We start from the raw sequence: 10,000 nt of genomic DNA on the forward strand, positions 1-10,000 counted from the left end.
ACACACACACACACTTCAGGAAGATGGGCATCACGCCCACCAGCCAACACCTCAGAGGTACACACACACACACACACACACACACACACACACACACACACACAGACACACACACAGACACACACTTCAGGAAGATGGGCATCACGCCCACCAGCCAACACCTCAGAGGCACACACACACACACACACACACACACACACACACACACACACACACACACACACACACACACACACACACGAACACACACACACACACACACACACACACACACACACACACACACTTCAGGAAGATGGGCATCACGCCAAGCAGCCAACACCTCAGAGGTACACACACACACACACACACACACACACACACACACACACATACACACACACACACACACCACCTTAGCAGCTATAGCGCTCTATAGCTCTCTCTCACACACACACACACACACACACACACACACATATATATACTCGCACACACACACACACACACACACACACACACACACACACACACACACACACACACACACACACACACACACACTAGGCATGGTACGGTTTGCGTTGCAAACCGAGACCGTACGGTTTGCATGTCACGGAACGGGGTAGTGGGCAACCGCACGGTGCCCACGGTTTCAAAAAAAAAAAAAAATAGAGTGACCACCGGCGGACGACGCTATTAAAATCCTACTACTTTTACAAGCATAAAACACAAAGACTACATAGGATATTGAGTGTGGAAAGACTGATTTCTATCAGCCAACTGAAAGACATAATGTAACCGCATGCCCCAGCTGACTAGGCTACAGTAGCCTACAAGCAAGTGCAGGTCGGTCAGCAGCGTCACCCTCTCCCCCCTCTCTCTCCACGTTAGCGCAAGTGACTGTTCCCAGCCTTTATGCTGACCATTTTAAATTAAATGAACATGAATTTACAAACAATGACAGATTAGCAGAACAAAGTAGACTATGACTTACGTTACAGTAGCCTAGTGTAGGCTATATCCACGTGGCATTGAATGGGGATTCCGGACGGCAAAATGCGAGATAATTGAACATATCCATCAGATTCACTGTGCTGTCCTTAACTGCAATCAACTGTAGGCCTAATTATATGTAGCCAGTTAAACTCTGATGGACGGAAGGGGACTTTGTGCTGTTGTATGTTTAACACTATAACAAAAATAAAATTTGACTGTTTTAAAAGGCTCAGCTTCACAGGTGTTTTGTGAAACATTCTTGTGCATACACTTCTAAAAAAACGATCTTTTAAAATTATTTGTTACCTTAACTTTCACATTTTAACATAACATAACCCTATCACTTGTTCACTTAAAATTGAATTTGACTCCTGATTTTACTTCTATGCTTCTCACGGCCGGCAGTTTCATGATAGGAAGCAACTGATTCATAAGCGCAAAACTCGCAGAAAGCGGTATCAAAATAAAAGTCCAATTCGTTCTCAGTGTGTCATTAACCAAAATAGTCATACTACACTGACCTAATGGTCCCATTACCTACAGCAGTAGGTATAACACGTCAAATGTGTTATAGCATGTAATATTTGAATATTTGTCAACTTAAAAGTTAGGACTTAGTTCTCCCTTTTTGTGAAATAAATGGAAGCATGTTAAAATCATTGATATCTTTCCTCTTTCAGTTGGGTTAAATGAAGTCAAATTCAACATACCCATGATAAGCTTACATTTTCATTCAAATTTGTATATAATACATTTTATTAAAAAAAACAAAAAAAAAACAGAACCGTACAAAACCGAAAACCGTGACCTTGAAACCGTGATATGGACCGAACCGTGACATTTGTGAACCGTACCACCCCTAACACACACACACACACACACACACAAACACACACACACACACACACACACACACACACACACACACACACACACACACACACACACACACACACACACACACACATACACACACACATACACACACACACACTTCAGGAAGATGGGCATCACGCCAAGCAGCCAACACCTCAGAGGTACACACACACACACACACACACACACACACACACACACACACACACACACACACACACACACACACACACACACACACACACACACACACACCACCTTAGCAGCTATAGCGCTCTCTCTCTCTCTCTCTCTCACACACACACACACACACACACATCCACACACACACACACACACACACACACACACACACACATCCACACACACACACACACACACACACACACTTCAGGAAGATGGGCGTCACGCCCACCAGCCAACACCTGAGAGGTACACACATACACACATACAAACATACACACACACGCACGCACGCACGCACACACACACACACACACGCACGCACACACGCAGACACGCAGACACGCACGCACGCAGACACACGCACGCACACACACGCACACACGCACGCAGACACACACGCACACACACAAACACAAACACAAACACAGACAGACAGACACACACACACACACACACACACACAGACACACACACACACACACACACACACACACACACACACACACACACACACACACACACACACACACACACACACACACACACAGACACACACACAGGTCATCCGTATTGCCAATATGATGACGTAACAGGTATGTAACTACAGGTGGCCACCTGAAAACACACTTCAAGAGGCTGAGACTTACACACACACACACACACACACACACACACACACACACACACACACACACACACACACACACACACACATACACAGATAAACACACACATACACATACACACACACACACACACACGGATCTGCCTACATGAGAAAGATGTATAAAAACTGTTTTATAAAATCTTATATAAGAACTGAGCATCTGGGTCACTTTCATAGCAGTGTTAATTTCGTCAACCACGACGATGACGAAAATATTTCGTCAACGCCCCTTTTTCCCTTGACGATGACGAGACGATGACGCACTAAAAATTGCCTCAAGCAAATCAAAATATGACGAAAATAAAAATATATTGTCGTCAAGGAGACTAAGACGAGACGAAATTTACAAGCCATGGACGAATGGACATTAAAAATATATAATTATTTATAATTAATTTGTAATTTGTAATTGTAATATAGGCCTAAGTGTCTTGAACTTCATAGGTGATTGCGCGCTCACGCTGTGTTGCCTCGCTTGTATCTGCTGGCAGCCAATGCATGGCGCGGCTCAGTCAGTAGTTCTGTAGCCTAGTAGTTCAGTGAGTCCATTTAAGTTGAGTTTAGGTCCTAAAACATTCCCAGAGAAAGATAAAAAAAATAGCCGACGTTGAGAGAAGTGTTCATTTTGAAACATGTTCAACAACCCTCTTATCCATGACGAAGACATGTGTTTCTGCAGTAGGTAATGACAGTCGCGCCAATCCTCCTCTGATACTGTCATTCTAAACCTCCTCGAGCTTCCACTATTCTCCTTTTCACTTAGACTGTCTTAGCCCGGCGTTCGTTGTCTGTTCTTTTTTTGTAATGTTTGCTATATTTGTTGTTTAACCATATGAGTAGGCAGCAAGCAAATCATGAAGGTCGGATTTGTGAATTTATTTAAATCAGTCACCGCGGGAGCGCACGCCAGCAGGGGGAAAGTTGGCCTGTCTAAAGTAACAGAGGCACGGCTACTGTAGTCTAGTTTTGAAAAGAATCAATGGATGGGCGATCGCTAAGGAGTTTTAAACTGTTGAGATTTGAAACTTGTTCTCGTCGAGAGCAACGCTAAAAGACCCAAGGAAGTCGACAGCATTTCCGTGCGTCTTCAGCGTCTTCAGTTCCAAAAACTCTTTCCAGGTCATGCTTATCGAGCCTCGACACCCCCGACAAACAAAACAGCATTAGTGTTTAAATATTTGTATGTGCGTGTCCTTTCTATCGTCCAGTCTGCATACCCCTGCCTAACTATTTTTCCTGGGACTTTTGCAGGGCATACGAAGTGGGCTCGCGCAATCTATTTAAGCCTATTCCACACATGCCGCACGAGTCATTATCGTTCTCTGCTCGCATTGCCAATTGAAAACAAAAACCGCTAACTTGCATAGTCTAACATCAGCAGTATTATATCTGACTTGTGGTCATCGGGAAGCCACTATCAGGGAGACTTCTTGAACTTCATGCAGACTTGGGATGTCTGGTCTTCTCACAGCCGGCAATCTGCAGGCTTTAAAGGAATAGGTCGGTATTTTGCATTTGGGACCTTAATTATGGTGTATCATACACTGAGCTACCCACCTGTGTCACTTTTGTTTGATTTGAAGCCTTCCGTGAGATTTTGGGTTTGGGCGATATCCACAAACCACCATACAACGGGAGTCAGCGGGGCACAGACTTTAAATCCGTCGTACACGCATAAACAGTATTTTCTTATTTTGTTTAGGGTCATACAATTACGTTTCCGCCTCATTTCAATATTTAAATCTCCCGGGTTCAGTGAACGAATTAAAAATCTGTATTGACTGAGGTGTGCCACGTCATCTTTCTGCGACACTCATTCTGACAGCCAGCCAGCTCTGCTCCGGCAGTCGGCAACATGATAAAGTAACAAGAAGCAAACGTTGAAGCTCTCCGTTTTTAACAGTTCTTCTGCAAGAACTTTGCTATGGGTTGAATGTGCGCATATACTGGATGCTGAAACTAAACGACAAGCTTTATGAAACCGTGGCATTTTGCGTTGAGATGGAAAAGGAACGCGCCACACTCTCCTGGATACGAGGCTACGTGTGTGCGGCTTTTGCGCCAAAGGTCTTTCTACCAGCAAACCAAAATAGCAGGACAGAAGTGACAGCGTCAGAAACAAAACATTGCTGTTCCGATTGCTGATGGAGACAACAGAGGTAAGGACATATTATGTATCTAGAGTTTTTGAATGGCTAATCTTGGTGTCGCCTCAAACTAGCTCTCTTCAATCTGTATGGCTGTTCATGCTACCAGCTACAGATAGTCAAATGAATCAAAGCTACGTTTGGTCTCAAACAAAATTGTACACGGAAAATACGAATAGTATTCCTTCAGTAGGCAAGACAATCACAATCATATGATAAGCCCTGCACCAAATCATGGGGTATACTTATAAGTACAGTTGACTTTTACTTTTACTACTAGTAAAAACATTCAACTGTCTAGCCTACTGAGAAATGGTAGGCTACATTGATTCTCATGTCATATCACTTGGAGGTTTTACAGTGTGATACTAATCTGATGTAGTGACACACTTCTTTATTTATTTAGGAAGGTGTCACGTAACTCTGGAGGATATTCTCGCCATGATGAATCGAGCTGGTATCAACATTCTTCGAAGTTGAATCGGAGATTATTGCCAACACTCACAGGAACACAGCTTTCAATTGAGTAAGTCGCCGAGGAATTTGTAAATTGTCGATATTGGGGTCAGCAGTGACGTTAGTAGTAACTTCACAGCTAGTGCCACGATTGTATAGATTATTATTTGTTCTGTTGTGTTTCATTTTCATTGCAGTATACCAATTATTTATGAACATAAGCTGTGGTTGTACCAGCCCCCCCCCCCAAAAAAAAAAAATCAAAAACAAAACAAAACCCGTCATTGACTGAAGTGTCCCTACCTCTTACTTGCTGTATTGTGATCATCTGTCTTGTAGGAAATGCTGTACACAGCGCCCAGCGCCCTGGGAGCTGAACGTCTGCGGCCAGGTTATAGTACAGAAGGGTCATCCAAGGTGCATCATGACCCTCATCCATCTCCCACCATACCATATGCTGGATGGAGTCAGAGTCTCTACATTGACTTATCATCTTGTGTTATATTGAGTAATTACAATGAAGTTATAAATCTAGTTGGTAATACTACACATAATTTGACATTACACATCTTAGGTGCATTGTGGGGACCCCTTATTGGACCAAATGTAGCTGGTTCGAATCCCTCCTGACCTCTCCCTACATCTCCATCCATGGCTGAAGTGCCCTTGAGCAAGGCACCTAACCCCACATTGCTCCAGGGACTGTAACCAATACCACTTTTGGTAAATGAAAGCGTCAGCTAAGTGCAATGCATTTTTTTTTTTTTTAAATGCAATGAAATGAAAATGTAATATTCCATGTCTTTTGATAACATTTGTAAATTAATTTCATGCATCATTCCATTGTAACAATCATAGGGACACTTTCTCAACTTCCACCTGCACAATATCTTGGACTCAGAGGAAGAGATTATCTACATAATTCAAGACACCGCACACTGCTTACCATTCTTTTTCTTACTTTATTTTGACACAAAGGGCAAAATGCGTTGTTAGCTAAGAAAAAGAACAATAAGCAGTGTGAAATGTCTTTTGAATTTTGTTCATTGTTCACCTTCTCCTGCCTCACATCAGCACCTGCATTGCTGAGGGCTTGTGCACAAGGACTCTCTTGAACTTAGGTCATCAATATAATTTGATGGCCATTGAAAATAAATTTTACACATTTATCCATTTGTCATTACTGCCTCAAGTGTCATTACTTTACCTTCTTTACATAAAGGAAAAGAGAGAAGATTTTACTGGGACTTTAATGTCAGCAGGTGTGACCAATAACAATGTGTACATCATAATTGTAATCATTCAGTCATTAACAATGTAGGAAGAAGTGAAGAATCTTGTAATAATGTAAGAAATGTCTTATTGGGTAACCAAGATGTCACTATCAAACATCAGAAAGTATTTTAGATAAATAGGGTTTAGGACCTTCCGAAATGATTGCTCCGTCATGACACTAAAACATACAGTACATGTCTGTTCTTGGGATTGGAGTGGAGAGTTTTCGTGGTGGATTGTTTGTTACACTCAGTTTATTCTATAGAAGGGTTGTACCAGCACTCAGTCCATTAGGTCCTTTCAGAAGGTCTGGCGTCTATCTGGAAAATAGAAATGACAATTGTAATGTATTATGTATGGCCATTGAACAGGAATGGTAAAGGCCAATCACATGAGTGCACAGTAAGTGATGGCAGTAATGTAACAGAATGTGAAACTCATAAAGAAGATTGTCTGTGTGACGGAGGTCATCTTGCACCTGTTCACCCCCCTCGGGGATCGAACGTGCGACCTCGTCAACTACAACGGTTCGGCAATGGGAGACACAGTACGATACCGCTGGGCCAAGAGACTAGTCTCTCGGCCCAACGGCACGAGACTGTATGAGGCTATCGGAGGGAGGTTTACCAACGTTCCACGCCAACTCTGTACTAGTTAGCCTCCGTTACACTCTCCCCCTTAAACCTCACTCCCATCCCGGGTCAGCGGCACCACTGTGACGGAGGTCATCTTGCACCTGCTCGTCCCCCTCAGGGATCGAACGTGCAACCTCGTCAACTACAACGGTTCGGTAATGGGAGACACAGTACGATACCGCTGGGCCAAGAGACTAGTCTCTCGGCCCAACGGCACGAGACTGTATGAGGCTATCGGAGGGAGGTTTACCAACGTTCCACGCCAACTCTGTACTAGTTAGCCTCCATTACATCTGCTCTCCAGATACACCGTGATAAGTCAAAAGGTGTTAGTTGAAGGCCACTGGACTTTTTTAAATAATATTAGACAGGAAAGCAATGGGCATTTTGCCAGAGTAGTACTGGATGGAAAAACCCTTTGAAAAATATCGACACGAAAGTAATTATAATTAATATTATATTAGTATTAGTAACTAATATTATAATTAGTATGAATGGTGTACTGTATGGGAAATACTACAAACGTGGCTCATAACTGTTTTTTCCCCTGAGCCACACATATCCCATGTGTTGCAACAACATTTCAGTTTTTACACATAAAATGTGTTTGTGATAACTCGCCTATGGAATACACCCTGGTGTGTTGTTTAGACTTCTAAAACAAATGCAGTGGAGTGGTAGGCCTGATGTGTTTACCTTTGTGGTAGACCATGCCGGTGCCAAACCGAAGTATTATCCAGACGACCGTCGTCAGGTGGTAGTGTTCGTCTGCGAAGGGCTAGTGAGAAACCGGGTCAGGAAAGGACTGCACAGTAGATACTGATGGCTGGTCAACGGTGGGCTGCTATTCACAGGGGTCGAGTGAGGACGTCATGGAAAGTCCAGCTCTTGAGTCTTGACCTTCTCCTGTCTTTCTAAATAATAAATAAAGAAGTGTGTCAATACACCAGTATCACTGTAAAACCTACAACTAGTATGACCTGAAGATAAAGCAATGTAGGCCTACCAGTTATTGGCTAGACAGTCGAATTACGTGCCGTCAGTTTTACTAGCAGTAAAAGTGAAAACCACAGTCGACCTACTCCATGATTTGGTGCAGGGCTTTGACAGGCTTATCATATGTTGTGATTGTCTTGCCTACTGAAGGACTACTATTTTCCGTGTACAATTTTGTTTGAGACCAAACGTAGCTTTGATTCATCTATCTGTAGCTGGTAGCATGAACAGCCATATGAAGGCACCGAGAAGAGAGCTAGTTTGAGGCGACACCAAGATTAGCCATTCAAAAACTCAAGATACATAATATGTCCTTACCTCTGTTGTCTCCATCAGCAATCGGAACAGCAATGTTTTGTTTCTGACGCTGTCACTTCTGTCCTGCTATTTTGGTTTGCTGGTAGAAAGACCTTTGGCGCAAAAGCCGCACACACGTAGCCTCGTATCCAGGAGAGTGTGGCGCGTTCCTTTTCCATCTCAACGCAAAATGCCACGGTTTCATAAAGCTTGTCGTTTAGTTTCAGCATCCAGTATATGCGCACATTCAACCCATAGCAAAGTTCTAGCCGAAGAACTGTTAAAAACCGAGAGCTTCAACGTTTGCTTCTTGTTACTTTATCATGTTGCCGACTGCCGGAGCAGAGCTGGCTGGCTGTCAGAATGAGTGTCGCAGAAAGATGACGTGGCACACCTCAGTCAATACAGATTTTTAATTCGTTCACTGAACCCGGGAGATTTAAATATTGAAATGAGGCGGAAACGTAATTGTATGACCCTAAACAAAATAAGAAAATACTGTTTATGCGTGTACGACGGATTTAAAGTCTGTGCCCCGCTGACTCCCGTTGTATGGTGGTTTGTGGATATCGCCCAAACCCAAAATCTCACGGAAGGCTTCAAATCAAACAAAAGTGACACAGGTGGGTAGCTCAGTGTATGATACACCATAATTAAGGTCCCAAATGCAAAATACCGACCTATTCCTTTAAGTCCCGCGGTCAGGTGAAGAAGAGCATGTAGCTTCCTCCGTGATCAAACTCAAAATGAAATATAATATGCAGCAGCTTCTAATGCACGAGAGAGAGAGAGAGAGAGAGAGAGAGAGAGAGAGAGAGAGAGAGAGAGAGAGAGAGAGAGAGAGAGAGAGAGAGAGAGAGAGAGAGAGAGAGAGCGCAGCATGCACCTGGATGTGTGTGTGATGCTCTTTTGCTCTATGATGTTGAAATTACTGATTTGGGTTTTGGTGGAAAATGACCAAGTAACAAGGTGAATATTTGCTGCTATAGGCAATATTAGTTATACTTTGTGAAATAACAATAGCCATTGTAGGTTATTTATTTTACACAATATTGACTAAAATGACAAAAAAATTGAAATGTTGACTAAAATTTGAAATGTTGACTAAAATGACTAAAATTACTAAAATTTGACTATGACTAAAATTGATTTTCGTCATTTTGACTAAGACTAAGACTAAATTTGGAAGGCAATGACTAAAATATGACTAAGACTAAAATTGATTTTCGTCATTGTGACTAAGACTAAGACTAAATCAAAAAAAGCTGACGAAATTAACACTGCTTCATAGTATTCATAGTTTGTTCACTAGACTCTGATGCCCAGTCTTGTTTCTAATGGTGTGTGCGTGCGTGCGTGCGTGTGTGTGTGTGTGTGTGTGTGTGTGCGTGCGTGCGTGTGTGTGTGTGTTAGACTCTGATGCCCAGTCTTTTCTCTGATGGTGTGTATGTGTGCGTGTGTGTGTATGTGTGTGTTAGACTCTGAGG

At 42.8% G+C, this 10,000-nt stretch overlaps 1 protein-coding gene across 1 annotated transcript in view; it reads left to right on the plus strand.

Moving 5' to 3' along the window:
• Nucleotides 1-10,000, plus strand: part of LOC134466918 (Na(+)/H(+) exchange regulatory cofactor NHE-RF2) — a 50,501-nt gene that overhangs the window by 35,121 nt on the left and 5,380 nt on the right. The gene's annotated exons all lie outside the window — the stretch shown is intronic.

This window comes from Engraulis encrasicolus, chromosome 17 (assembly GCF_034702125.1).
Source record: "Engraulis encrasicolus isolate BLACKSEA-1 chromosome 17, IST_EnEncr_1.0, whole genome shotgun sequence".
Classification (NCBI taxonomy): domain Eukaryota; kingdom Metazoa; phylum Chordata; class Actinopteri; order Clupeiformes; family Engraulidae; genus Engraulis; species Engraulis encrasicolus.